The sequence below is a fragment of the Prionailurus bengalensis genome, chromosome B2 (assembly GCF_016509475.1).
Source record: "Prionailurus bengalensis isolate Pbe53 chromosome B2, Fcat_Pben_1.1_paternal_pri, whole genome shotgun sequence".
Classification (NCBI taxonomy): Eukaryota; Metazoa; Chordata; class Mammalia; order Carnivora; family Felidae; genus Prionailurus; species Prionailurus bengalensis.
This window is the reverse complement of record NC_057349.1, coordinates 72,508,783-72,521,327: the sequence shown is the minus strand read 5'-3', so window position 1 is coordinate 72,521,327 and position 12,545 is coordinate 72,508,783. Positions and strand designations below refer to the sequence as shown.

At 35.9% G+C, this 12,545-nt stretch overlaps 1 pseudogene; it reads right to left on the bottom strand.

The window, feature by feature from the left end:
• Positions 1-12,144: 12,144 nt before the first annotated feature.
• Positions 12,145-12,263, bottom strand: LOC122490728 (annotated as a pseudogene).
• Positions 12,264-12,545: the final 282 nt, after the last annotated feature.

Genomic DNA, 12,545 nt, shown 5'->3' with positions numbered 1-12,545 from the left:
AAAAAATGGGTTTCAATATTAATACAAAAATTATCTTAAAACAGATCATAAAACATAAAAGTAAAAGCCAAACTTCTCAAAAACATTGGCAAAATATTTGTGGCTTTGGTGAGGTACAAATTTCTTAGATAAGACACTAAAATGTAATTCACTAAAAAAATTAGTTATTCAGGTCGCATCAAAATTAAAAACCCCTCAAAAAGCCTTGTTCAGAGACTGAAAATAAATTATTCTATCATTTATTGCTTTTTAGTTATAATTAACCATACATAGTCACCATGCTCTTGAACTGGCAATATAAACAGAGAAGAATTGAATATATTATAAATTACAAAATAGCATGAGATTGATAAACATTAAGTAATATAAAAAACAAAGTTGGCTAATTCTGAGCAGGAAGAGAAAAATTTGTGTTGAGCACAAAAGAAATTTTAAAAAGATGAGATGTGGGCTGGTCCTTGAGTAAATAATAGGGTTTAGATATACAGACAACAGTTAAAGAAATCTGGAAGGAAATAAAGATGAATGAAGATGCAGAAATTAGACTATATGTAATATTTAAAGAAAAAAAAACAATGCTGGCTGATGTTTGCTTAGGTAAGAGGAAAGCTGAGTAAGTGGATTACTAAGATATTATGTAGGATCTTGAATGCCAGGCTAAGTTGTCTATGTGCACTGGAGAACCAACAGAAAGCTCAAACCAAATGTGGTCAAATGAGTCATTGTAAAAATTATTTTGACTGTAGTATGGTTTGGAAGGTGTATTAACAACAGAAGTAGAGATGTGAATGACTTTTTTCCCTATGTTTTATTTATTTATTCTGAGAGAGAGAGAGAGAGAGAGAGAGAGAGAGAGAGAGTACAGGACGGGTAGAGAGAGAGGGAGAGAGAGAGAATCCCAAGCAGGATCCCACTGTCAGTGCAGAGCCCGATGCAGGGCTCAAACTCATGAACCCTGAGATCATGACCTGAGTTGAAACCAAGAGTAGGCCACTTAACCGACTGAGTCACCTAGGCACCCCAAGACTTGAAGAACTTTTTGCAAGAAAGGTAACCAAAATTTTTCTGCCACTGATATTCAAAAAAACAGCTTTATGTCTATTGCAGTTACTGTGTAAATTACATTGTAATTTTATTTTTCTGGTTTTTTAGCCAGTGCATTTGATGCTAAAACTGTCTTTAGAGTTTAAGAAGTTTAAACTGTTTGAGGAAGTGTCATCATTTCTTCATGAATATAAATCTTCTTGCTATTATTATTTTTGTTAGAATTAAGTATTAGATAAAACTACTTCTGGGGCACCTGCGTGGCTCAGTCCGTTAAGCATTCTACTTCGTCTCAGGTCATGACCTCATGGTTCATGGGTTCCAACCCCGTGTAAGGCTCTGTGCTGACAGCTCAGAGCCTGGAGCCTACTTCAGAATCTGTGTCTCCCTTTCACTCTGCCCCTCCCCCGCTTGCACTCTCCTCTCTCTCTCTCAAAAATAAATATTAAAAAAAATTAAAACTACTTCTATAGCACCTATTTACAAAGATATGCTCAAAAGTATGAACAGAATCTGGTTATTTTTTTTAAAAGTCAGGCTAACTGGGTGCTTGGTTTAATTTCATAATTCTGGTATAAATTTCCTAAAAATCCAAGACTCTATGAACACATTGAGTGGGTTCCTCAACCAAAATTAAGAAGAAATCTTGTACTTTTTCACTTATTCTGCTCAATAGAGATCTGAGAACAACTATGTTAATACATCTTCCCTTTTATTATCCAGGATCAGAAACTGCTAACAATGCTTGCCCAGTAAAAGCTCATATATTTTTCTGTTAAATAGTGTCACCTGATGATAAACTGTACATCTCTGTTGTTTAGTATAGTTTAGCTTCACCTTTCTCTTAGTCTTTATGTAAGATTTATCTATTTTTGTATGTTTATTTATTTTGAGAGAGAGAGAAAGAGAGGAGACAGTAAACACATGCACAGGGGCAAGGAGGGGGAGGGGCAGAAGGAGAGGGAGAGAGAAAATCCCGAGCAGGATCCCTCCACACTATCAGTGCAGAGCCTGATGTGGGACTTGATCTGAGCTGAAATCAAGAGTCCAACGTTTAACTAACTGAGCCACCCAGGCGCCCCAAGATTTATGTATTTTTATTATTTTTTTTATGATTGAATAAAGCCAAACACATTGGAGAACCCAAGCTAAACACCAAAGCTGTGCCCTACTTAGTAGAATAATAGCAGACTTTTAATGAAAGAGCTTTATAATCAGACATACCCAATCTGACTACTACTTCAGCTCTGTGACTCTGAGCAAGTTCTTTTGTCTCTCTGTGTTTCAGTTTCCTCTTTTGTAACATTTGGATTATATATCATTGTACACCTACCTAATAAGATTGTTCTATAGATTAAAAGGAAATGTAATTAACACAGGATCTGAAATGCGTTCACATGTATTCTTGCTGTTTCTGTTAGTATCCAGTTGTTGTGTATATGCTGGGTCCATCTAAAACTCTCCAAAGTCTATAGATGTCTTGTGTGTCATTGGTCTCTGATGCCTCACAGAAGATGTTATAAACCCACTGAGGGGAAGTTGCACATAAAGTTTACTCCTTCTTCCATCTTGGATGAAGATTTGAAATATGAGTTGTTATATTGATGGGAGGGAGGCCATAAATGAAAAGTTGCAGAAGGAAAAGAAGTTCTGGGGGCCTACATAAGTTTTTTTTTTCAAATGTACCCCTCTGAGACAAGATTGTAGACACTCATAGTCTCATGATGCCTGTGTGCATGGGAATATCAGACCAAACTCTCTCCTTTCCACTCCAGAAATCTGAAGGATTAAAGCATTAAAAAGAGGTGGTCTTAAAAACCTCAAATTAGGTATAAAGTATTCTCCTTGCTTTGTCACTTGATTTTTAAAAAATTGTCTCCAAGTAAGAAAAGAGGGTGAACAAAAATATTTTTATTGTTGACTATTATTACCATCCTTACCTAATAACAGGTTATTTGTTGAGTACGTACTATGAGTTAGACATGGTAGTAGATACTTAATTTTTGTTATTCCATTCATCCTCCCCCCAAAAATCAATGTTACAGAGTTATTATATTTCTCATTTAGAGATGAAAAAGCTGAGGCTTGGAGACATTGACTAATTTGTCCCAAGACATACAGCTAGTAAATATCATGTGTGGGCTTCCAACTCAATTATCTGATGCTACAGTCCATATGTTCCTGCTATGGAATGTTTTCAAGCATTGTGTGTCTGGGGCTGAGATTGCTTAAACACCTAGGTCTTAAGCTGATTCAAGAGAATCAGATCTTGACTTTAACATTACTTATATAATTTCAAACAAATAACATAAACTTGTTTTTCTCAACTGTCCTATTTATCTTAGTGTTTTATTACAAGGGAAACATGGAATTCAGTGCTATAAGTTACAGTAAGAATTTGCATGCTCTATATAAGGCTGCTTCTTTATCACCATGATTATGATTTTATAGCCTATTAACGAGGTTAATGAGGGTTTTTAGCTACCTTCAAAACAATTACTTTTAGCAATTAAGACAAGCATCTTATTAAATTGAGAACCTAAAAATAATCATACATTTTTAATGTTGCCATAATTACCTAAGGGGGATTCCAGTTTGATCACAAAGATCATAGAAAAGCATAGAACAAGTTTTCAGACAGTACATTAGCAAATAAGTTCAGCTTTATTAAGAGAAAATATAATACAACCAAATTTATTGCCACTTATCACTTATATTAGTATAAGTTGAGGCAGTTTGAATTTCCTCAACATCAAATCTCAATGAATATATATTAGGGAATGTCTTACTATGGTAAATAGACGTATGATATATATTTATTCTAACTCTCCATATGCACATAGAATCAAATTTTCAACGCTCAGATCATAAGATCTTGATCAGCTTGAGGAATTTGTAAAAAGAAACAGAAGTTGATGTTTCAAATAGATTTTAAGGACAGATCGCAAGAGTCTTTATTGAAAGTCTAAAGAATTTGTATTTTACAGTTTGACGATGGAAAACCACTAAGTATATCTGACTAAAGAAGGTATTCATTGGAAGTTTTGGGTTAGAAATACCAGTGGTACATCAGAAGAATTCAAATAGGGAAAGAGACTGAAGGCAAAAATAGTCCAAGTGGCAATTTAAAGCTTGGGAACTGAAATAATGGCAGCAGTGAGGAAGAAGAAGAAATGAATAAAATAGACAAATCATAGTCAACTCTAGTTGATGGGGACTGAGTCTGCAAAGGAAATGTTGGATCTGATGGCCTGAAAGAATAGATATGTCAAAAATAGAAGTAGGACAGTTACCCGAAAGTAAATACAGTTAGGAAAGAAATGTCTTAACATAGAGAATTTGAGGTGATTTCAAGATAACAAGAATTAGCCAAGCAAAGAGTTAGAAAAATATAGAATTGGAGCCCAGGATCAGGTTAATAGATTTGACATTTACCAAAATAAGATGTTTTCAAAGAATAATGGAAAGAAACAATAAGAGGCTTGGACTAACATATTTTATACATAAGAAGGATACTAAGAATACAGAGAAGAAAAGGCCAGAGAAATGGCCATAGCATGATATATATATACATTTAAGAAAACCTAAGAAGACAGACTTTCAAAACGAAGATGGAGAGGGTAGGAATTGTATTCTTTGTCTTCACAATATTAGGAATCAAAGTTTTAAACCAAAGGGACAAAGACAGGCAAATTAAATTACTGAAGAGAAAACAGAGAAGAAAATAATTTTTACTGAGGGCCTATTATGTGCTGATATATGTGCTGGGCCTTGTGTGACAGAACTAGAGAACTGAATATTAATTAGAGAATGTTTCTTCCAAGAATAACCCCAGGGGCAACTGAACCATCTTATAAATGACTCAGAAGGGATACTAATGGGGAAATTGGCTCAAGTTAGGAGAGCCAATTTTTCATTACCATTGAAAAAAATTTCAAAACCCAACTACTATAGTCAACAGATATTTCATCCAAGTTGTTAGGTGAATTGAAAACAGTGGATTGAAACAGTAGAGTTTTTAAGCAGAGTGATAGGGTGATGTGTGTAAAATGTGTATTGAAAGGTAGATCAGAGTTCAAGGTCACTCTCCACTACTTACAACTGACAACCATGAACAGTTCTCTGATTTTTAATCTATTCTTATAAAAAAATAAGATAATTATGATAGAAAGTATCTATAATATATATAATTTTTATGATCATGACATTGAGTAACTTTACATAATGGAATTCAAAAAAGAATCTTGTCTTAAAGTTTGAAAACAATGAACCACAGGTAAATCATGTTATATAGACCAGGACAGCAGCTAGCCCAGAAATAAGTAATAATGTTCATGTGTAAGTGCTTCCTCCTTACAGTGTTTGAACTCAAAGAGAAGACATGATGTTATTCAACACAAACAATGGAAATTTTATCATCAACACACAAGCACATTCAAGTGCATGATCGAATTATTTCCATTCTTGGAGATGAAAAACAATATCCAAAATAAATAAGACACAGTTGGTACATATAAGGTCAAAGTGAATATATAACAATTTGATGACATAGCACTTGTGACATTAAGCTAGGGTTGGCAGGTGAAGGAGGTTATCAAATTCTGCTCATCAGGACCAATGAGCAGCATTATGATTTTGTCTTTTTCAACCGGTCATTTTATATAAAAAAAAATTATACTTGTAGGATTCCACCTGAGGACACAAAATTGAGAAGATTAAAGTCACACATTAAAAAAAAAAAGAGGAAAGATTCAAATTGGCAATCACAAAGGTAATGATGAGAGGTTTGCTCCCAAGTTTGATCTCTGCCTTGTGTACTCTGGCCTCACAAACATTACAGTAGCTCCTCCTGGGTAAAATAAAGAATCTTGATTTAGAGTCTACACATTCTCTTCCCAGTTAGACACACATTCAATTGCTCCTAGGGGGATATTTTATGACATCAAGTGTTCATTGCCACAATATAAATGGGAGAAAAGTGGAAGAGAGGAGGACAGGAGCAAACTAAAAAGAGAAATTTCATTTGTGTTTAAAGTTCAGGTTTAGAGCCACAGTATCAACAGTTTTATCTCTGAAAACAAATCTTCAGTGCTCGCATTAAAGGCATGGCTGAAGGACTTCATGTATTATTTATCTCGAGCTTCAACAGTCTACATGCACATGAAGAATATCATTTGAAAAAATCAGGAATCGTTGCAATAAAGACCCAAGGAAGTGTTGCTATAGAAAATGCACTTAGACACTAAATTCTAAAGAGTTAAGATATTGTTATATAGCCCAAAAGAGACATCTATTTATTGTACCACATGTCCTTCTGCCCTCTGATGTCCAAAAGCTAGAGATATATCTAAATTTAGTTTACATAAATTAAATCCATTGAAAGATCCTTTGACATTACAAAACCTCCCACCGCCAACAAAAGACATTTATATCTCCAGCTAGTTTGTGGATGAGCAATTACTCTTTGCTGACCACCCATGCAGCAGAGTGCAAAGATGTACACATCTTCCACACAAGTGAACTTTAAGAGCACAGATTAGTTTGCAAAACATAATGCCCTAGGACAGTTGGAGACAAGAAACTCCCTCTATTAAAAAAAATACATTTATGGGGCACCTGGGTGGCTCAGTTGATTAAGCATCCGACTTTGGTTCAGGTCATGATCTCATGGTTTGTGGGTTTGAGCCTCACATTGGGCTCTGTGCCCAGCTCAGCTCAGAGCCTGGAGCCTGCTTCGGATTCTGTGTCTCCCTCTTCTCCCCAACTTGCACACTGTCTCTCTCTTTCCCAAAAATAAATAAACATTAAAAAATACATTTTTACTAAGCCAGTCATATAGTTTAAGAGTTTTATTTAGAGGCATGAGGGTGGCTCAGTCGGTTGGATGTACTACTCTTGATTTGGGCTCAGGGCATGATCCCAGGGTTGTGGGATCAAGCCTTGCAACAGGCTCCACATTCAGCATGGAGCCTGCTTAAGACTCCCCCTCCCTCCCTCCCTCCTTCCCTCCCTCCCTCTCTCTCTTTCTGTCCCTCTCTCTCTCTCTCCCACTGCCCCTCTATCTCATTTGTGCTCTCTCTCTCTCTCTCTCTCTAAAATAAAAAAAGAGTTTTATAATTTAATATTATCTGGGCAAGTTATGCAGCTGAGGAAGGATATCTCAGATTATACCTGGTACTGCAAGATTTTCTCATAAGGTCCTGGAAGTGTATATCAATATTAATAATTTCTAATGGAGTTTAAAATATATGTAAGATTGAAATGTATGACAACCTATGTATGTTTTCTAGGGCTACCATAACAAAGTACCACAAATTGGATGGCTTAAATAACAGAAATTTATTCTTTCACAGTTCTGGAGCCCAGAAGTCTAAGACTGAGCTGTTGGTAGGATCGGTTCCTTCTGAGGGTGGTGACATAAGTCATCTCTTGGCGTGTAGATAGTATTCTCCTGAGTCTTTACATCATCTCCAATCTGTACATGTCCTGTGTCAAAATTTCCTCTTTTTATAAGGACATCAGTCATATTGTATTAGGAGCCCACCCTACTCTAGTAAGATCTCTCTCTAACACATCTAATTACATCTGCAATGACTATTTCCAAATAAAATCACATTCTAAGGAATTGGGGATAGAAACTCCAAATATCAGTTTTGAGAAGGGCACAACTCAACCCATAATACAACCCTAACCATGAAGTTAAGAGTACTGAAGGGGTGCCTGGGTAGCTCAGTCTGTTAAGAGTCTCACTCTTGATTTCCTTTCAGGTCATGATCTCATGGTTCATGGGATGGAGCCCTGCGTTGGGCTCTGTGCTGAGAGTGGAGCCTGCTTGGGATTCTTTTCTTCCTCTCTCTGCCCTTCCCCTCACTTGCACACATACGCTCTCTCTCTCTCTCTCTCTCTCTCTCTCTCTCTCTCTCAAAATAAATAAACATTAAAAAAAGAGTTCTGAAAACTACATAACATTTCTTATTTTTTAATTTTATAGGTCTACAACAATCATACTTAATTTATACATTCCTGGATTTATACTTTCTCTGTGGAAATTAAGTACACAAAAAGAACTTTAATGTTAAAAACCAGAGAACGAGAGCAGGAGAAATCATCAAAAACATTAAAAACAAACTATCAGACTAAGATGTGCTAGAATAAGTTTTCATTTTGGCTCCCAAAGTATGTTAACAATTATTTATGGAAAATCTTTAGTAGCATTTTTAGCATTTGGGAAATCTGTAGATAACAAATGGATGTATAAACCTGGTTTTGGGTCAAGATTGATAGACACAATTATCACTTTTTCAGCTCTGTATAGTACTAGTTAACTTCACTGAGGTTCAGTAAATGCCACAAGCTATTGTAGTTTTTAAAAGTATTATGCCTTTTCTGTCTTTCTTTTTCTTTCTTTCTTTCTTTCTTTCTTTCTTTCTTTCTTTCTTTCTTTCTTTCTTTTTCTTTCTTTCATTTAAGTTTTATTTAGATTCCAGTTAGTTAGTTAGCATATAGTGTAATATTAGTTTCAGGAGTAGAATTTGGTGATTCATCACTTACATGTAACTCTCAGTGCTCATCACAAATGCCCTTCTTAATACCTGTCACCCCTTTATCCCATCCCCCTGCTCACCTCACCTCCAGCAACCCTGTTCTCTATAGTTAAGAGTCTGTTTTATGGTTTGCCTCACTTTCCCCCCCCCCCTTATGTTCATCTGTTTCATTTCTTAAATTCCATATATGAGTGAAATCGCGTGGTATTGTCTTTCTGACTTATTTGGCTTAACATAACACACTCTAGCTCCGTCCACATCATTGCAAATGGAAAGTTTTATTCTTTTTTTAAAAAAATTACGTTTGGGGCGCCTGGGTGGCGCAGTCGGTTAAGCGTCCGACTTCAGCCAGGTCACGATCTCACGGTCCGTGAGTTCGAGCCCCGCGTCGGGCTCTGGGCTGATGGCTCAGAGCCTGGAGCCTGTTTCCAATTCTGTGTCTCCCTCTCTCTCTGCCCCACCCCCGTTCATGCTCTGTCTCTCTCTGTCCCAAAAATAAATAAATGTTGAAAAAAAAAATTTAAAAAAAAAAAATTACGTTTATTTTTGAGAGACAGAAAGACAGCGTGAACAGGGAAGAGGCAGGAAGAGAGGGAGACACAGAATCCGAAGCAGGCTCCAGGCTCCAAGCTGTCAGCCCAGAGCCCAACGTGGGGTTCGAACTCACGATCCTCGAGATCATGACCTGAGATGAAGTCAGATGCTCAACCGACTGAGCCACCCAGGCGTCCCAAGATTTTATTCTTTCTGATGATAATATTATAATATACTAGTATATTATAATGTACTATTAATATAGTACAATATACTAGTATATTATAATATAATATAATATATTATAATAATATAATATAAATAATATTCCTGTATATAATATTCCTATAAATATATATATTCCTAAAAAAATATATATATATATACCTTCTTTATCCATTCATCAGCTGATCCACACCTTCCTTTTCCATTTATTCATCCATAATTTGGCTATTGTTGATATACTGCTATAAACATCAAGGTGCATGTATCCCTTTGAATCAGTATTTTTGTATCTTTTGAGTAAATGCCTGGTAGTACAATTGCTGGATCACAGGGTAGTTCTATTTTTAACTTTTTGAGAAACCCCATACTGTTTTCCAGAGTGGCTGTACCAGTTTGCATTCCCACCAACAGTGGAAGAGGGTTCCACTTTCTGTACATCCTTGCCAATATTTGGTTTTTCCTGTGTTGTTAATTTTAGCCACTCTGACAGGTATGAGGTGATAGCTCATTGTAGTTTTGGTTTGTATTTCCCTGATGGTGAGTTATGTTGAGCATATTTTCATGTTCTATTTTTGTTCTATTTTACCATGTTCTGGTAGCCATCTGGATATCTTCTTTGGAAAAATGTCCATTCATGTCTTCTGCCCATTCCTTAACTGGATTATTTGGGGTTTTTAGGTGTTGAGTTTGATAAGTTCCTTATGGATTTTGGATACTAACCCTTTATCATAGATTTGTCATTTGAAAATATCTTCTCCCTTTCTAAATATTGCTGTTTAGTTTTGTTGATGTTTCATTTGCTGTGCAGAAGCTTTTCATCTTGATGAAGTCCCAACAGTGTATTTTTGCTTTTGTTTCCCTTTCCTCCAGAGGCATGTCTAGTAAGAAGTTGCTGCAGCTGATATCACAGAGGTTACTGTCTATATTCTCCCCTAGGATTTTGATGGTTTTCCTGTCTCACATTTAGGGTTTTACACAAATTTTCTCAATAACTACAACGTTCTAATAGATATTGCCACTTTCCCTGCATCCATTTAAGGACATATGTCTTTGGGAGGTTAAGTCACTCAGCCAGAAACACATAGCTTGTTCAGAGGCCCTTAAAACTCCTAAAATGCTTCCCATGTTAGAGATGACAATATTTTAGAGAAAACTAGGAATGTATACATCTTCTAGTTACCTCTTGCTTGTGAAAATTATGCAACATTAATTTTTCATATTACAATATTACATAAATAATCTTTTCAAACATAAAAGGCAAAAATTTGGATAAATGAATTCCCCAAAAGTGGTAAATTTGATTTCTCTTTCAAAATAAATTATTAAACAACTCAAAGCTCCATTACTTATCTGGATGATATATCAGATTGTATAATCTGCATCATCAAAAAGGCTAGAATATTGAAAGGTAAATGTTTTGAACAAAGAGAGCTGTGAGCTATAGTAGAGATTACTATAGTGAGATTGCTCACCCACATCCAGTTACCCTCTCTTACTTGCTGCTTCCTGCTTTCATATATTAGATGGGAACTTGTGACCTCACAGGGGACTGTGAGAAGTGGCCTATATCACTTCCGGTGTAAGGCATAAATAACTTTTGCTTAACCCTCTGGCACTCACATGCCCTGGGAGTTTTGTGCTCTGTCATTCTGGATTCGCAAGGTGCAGTCTGAAAGGAAGTTGCCCTGCTGTGGCACCTGCAACAGACTTTGTATGTCAAGCCACTAAGTATATTTGTCACCAGAGCATAGTCTAATCTACCCCAACTAATAACACAAACACCAATATTTAGAATTTATTTCTCTGTCACTTTTAAGCTTTCTTAAGATTTGTCAAAAAATGTAACCATTCCACCTGGGCAGTCAGAGAAGCCCAACACGCAGGTGACTTCTCCCTAGAGAAATCAGATTGGCAACATGTAAAAGGATTTTATACCTACTTGCATGGTATGAAATCCATTCTTCACTTCACAACTGTTCTAAATGTATGGGACAGATGGAGAAACAAACTGCCATCAAAAAGTTGCCAGCTTTGACATTCCTAGGACAAAAAAATGCTTCCAAAAGGGCATAACTCCACAAGCCTTCACAATCTGGAGGACTAATTCACTTCATCGCCTTCGTCAAATATTTAGGAATAGTACAATGTTCACTGGGATAAAACTAATGGAGAAAACAGGGAATGTTCTGGTGCCTTTGTGCAAATTAGGCATTTTATTTTAACTTTAGAATTTTGCACAAAAGTACCAAAAACTTCTTTTGAATTTAAGAAACTGACAGTTGACCGATTGGATTGCTCTAAAGCTATTGTGCTTAAGTTATATAACTGTCCATAGAGACTATAAAATTTCAGACATTATACCTGGAAAAAATACATTTGTTACAACCTGGATTTTTGCTGAAATATTTGAACTCTCAACTAATATTGGGGATCTGGAGTCTGACTGTATTTGACGCCCAGCTATCCCACTTAACAAGAATGTGTCTTTGGACTGATAAATTGTTTTTGCTCTTATACAATGGCAATTATCCCCACATTATAGTGCAGCGAGGCTTAAAGGAGTCTTACATATGATAATCCATATACCGCAGGGCCTGACAAATAAAGTGTACACCGTGCCTTTTAATTAGTATTACACAACACCTTTCATTAGTATTACATGAACAGAATTAAATTAAAATGCAAATAACAAACTACTTGTATTAGTTTGAGGATGAGCAGGCGTGTTGCACCGGTGAGTCTCTGAGGCTTTTGGGTTTGTCTTTTGAGCTCAAATCTGTTTTCCTACTTCTTCAACATTGGGTAAATAATTGAGTGAACGTGGGCGAATTATTGCTGAATTCTTCAGTTTCTCCCTCTGTCAGCTGATAAGAACAGATACTACACTTGATCTTGGCCAAAAGGCCGAGAAACGATGTCAGCTGAGGGTGAAAAACATAGCCCAACTTAGAGGAATGTGAGAAATAAATGTGAAAAACCATGAAAGGTCCTTTTATCACAACATTACTTTTTCCAAAAGTCAAAAGGGATAGTGTATATACATCATTAGAAAAGTGTTTTTAAACCTAAGTACAAAAATATGTATTTGATCATTATGTTGTAGCCATTCCCAAGATAACTAAGATCTAGCATTTGATAATATGTGAAGCCAGACTCAAAACACCAGTATTTAGAAATATTATGGAAAATTACTATATG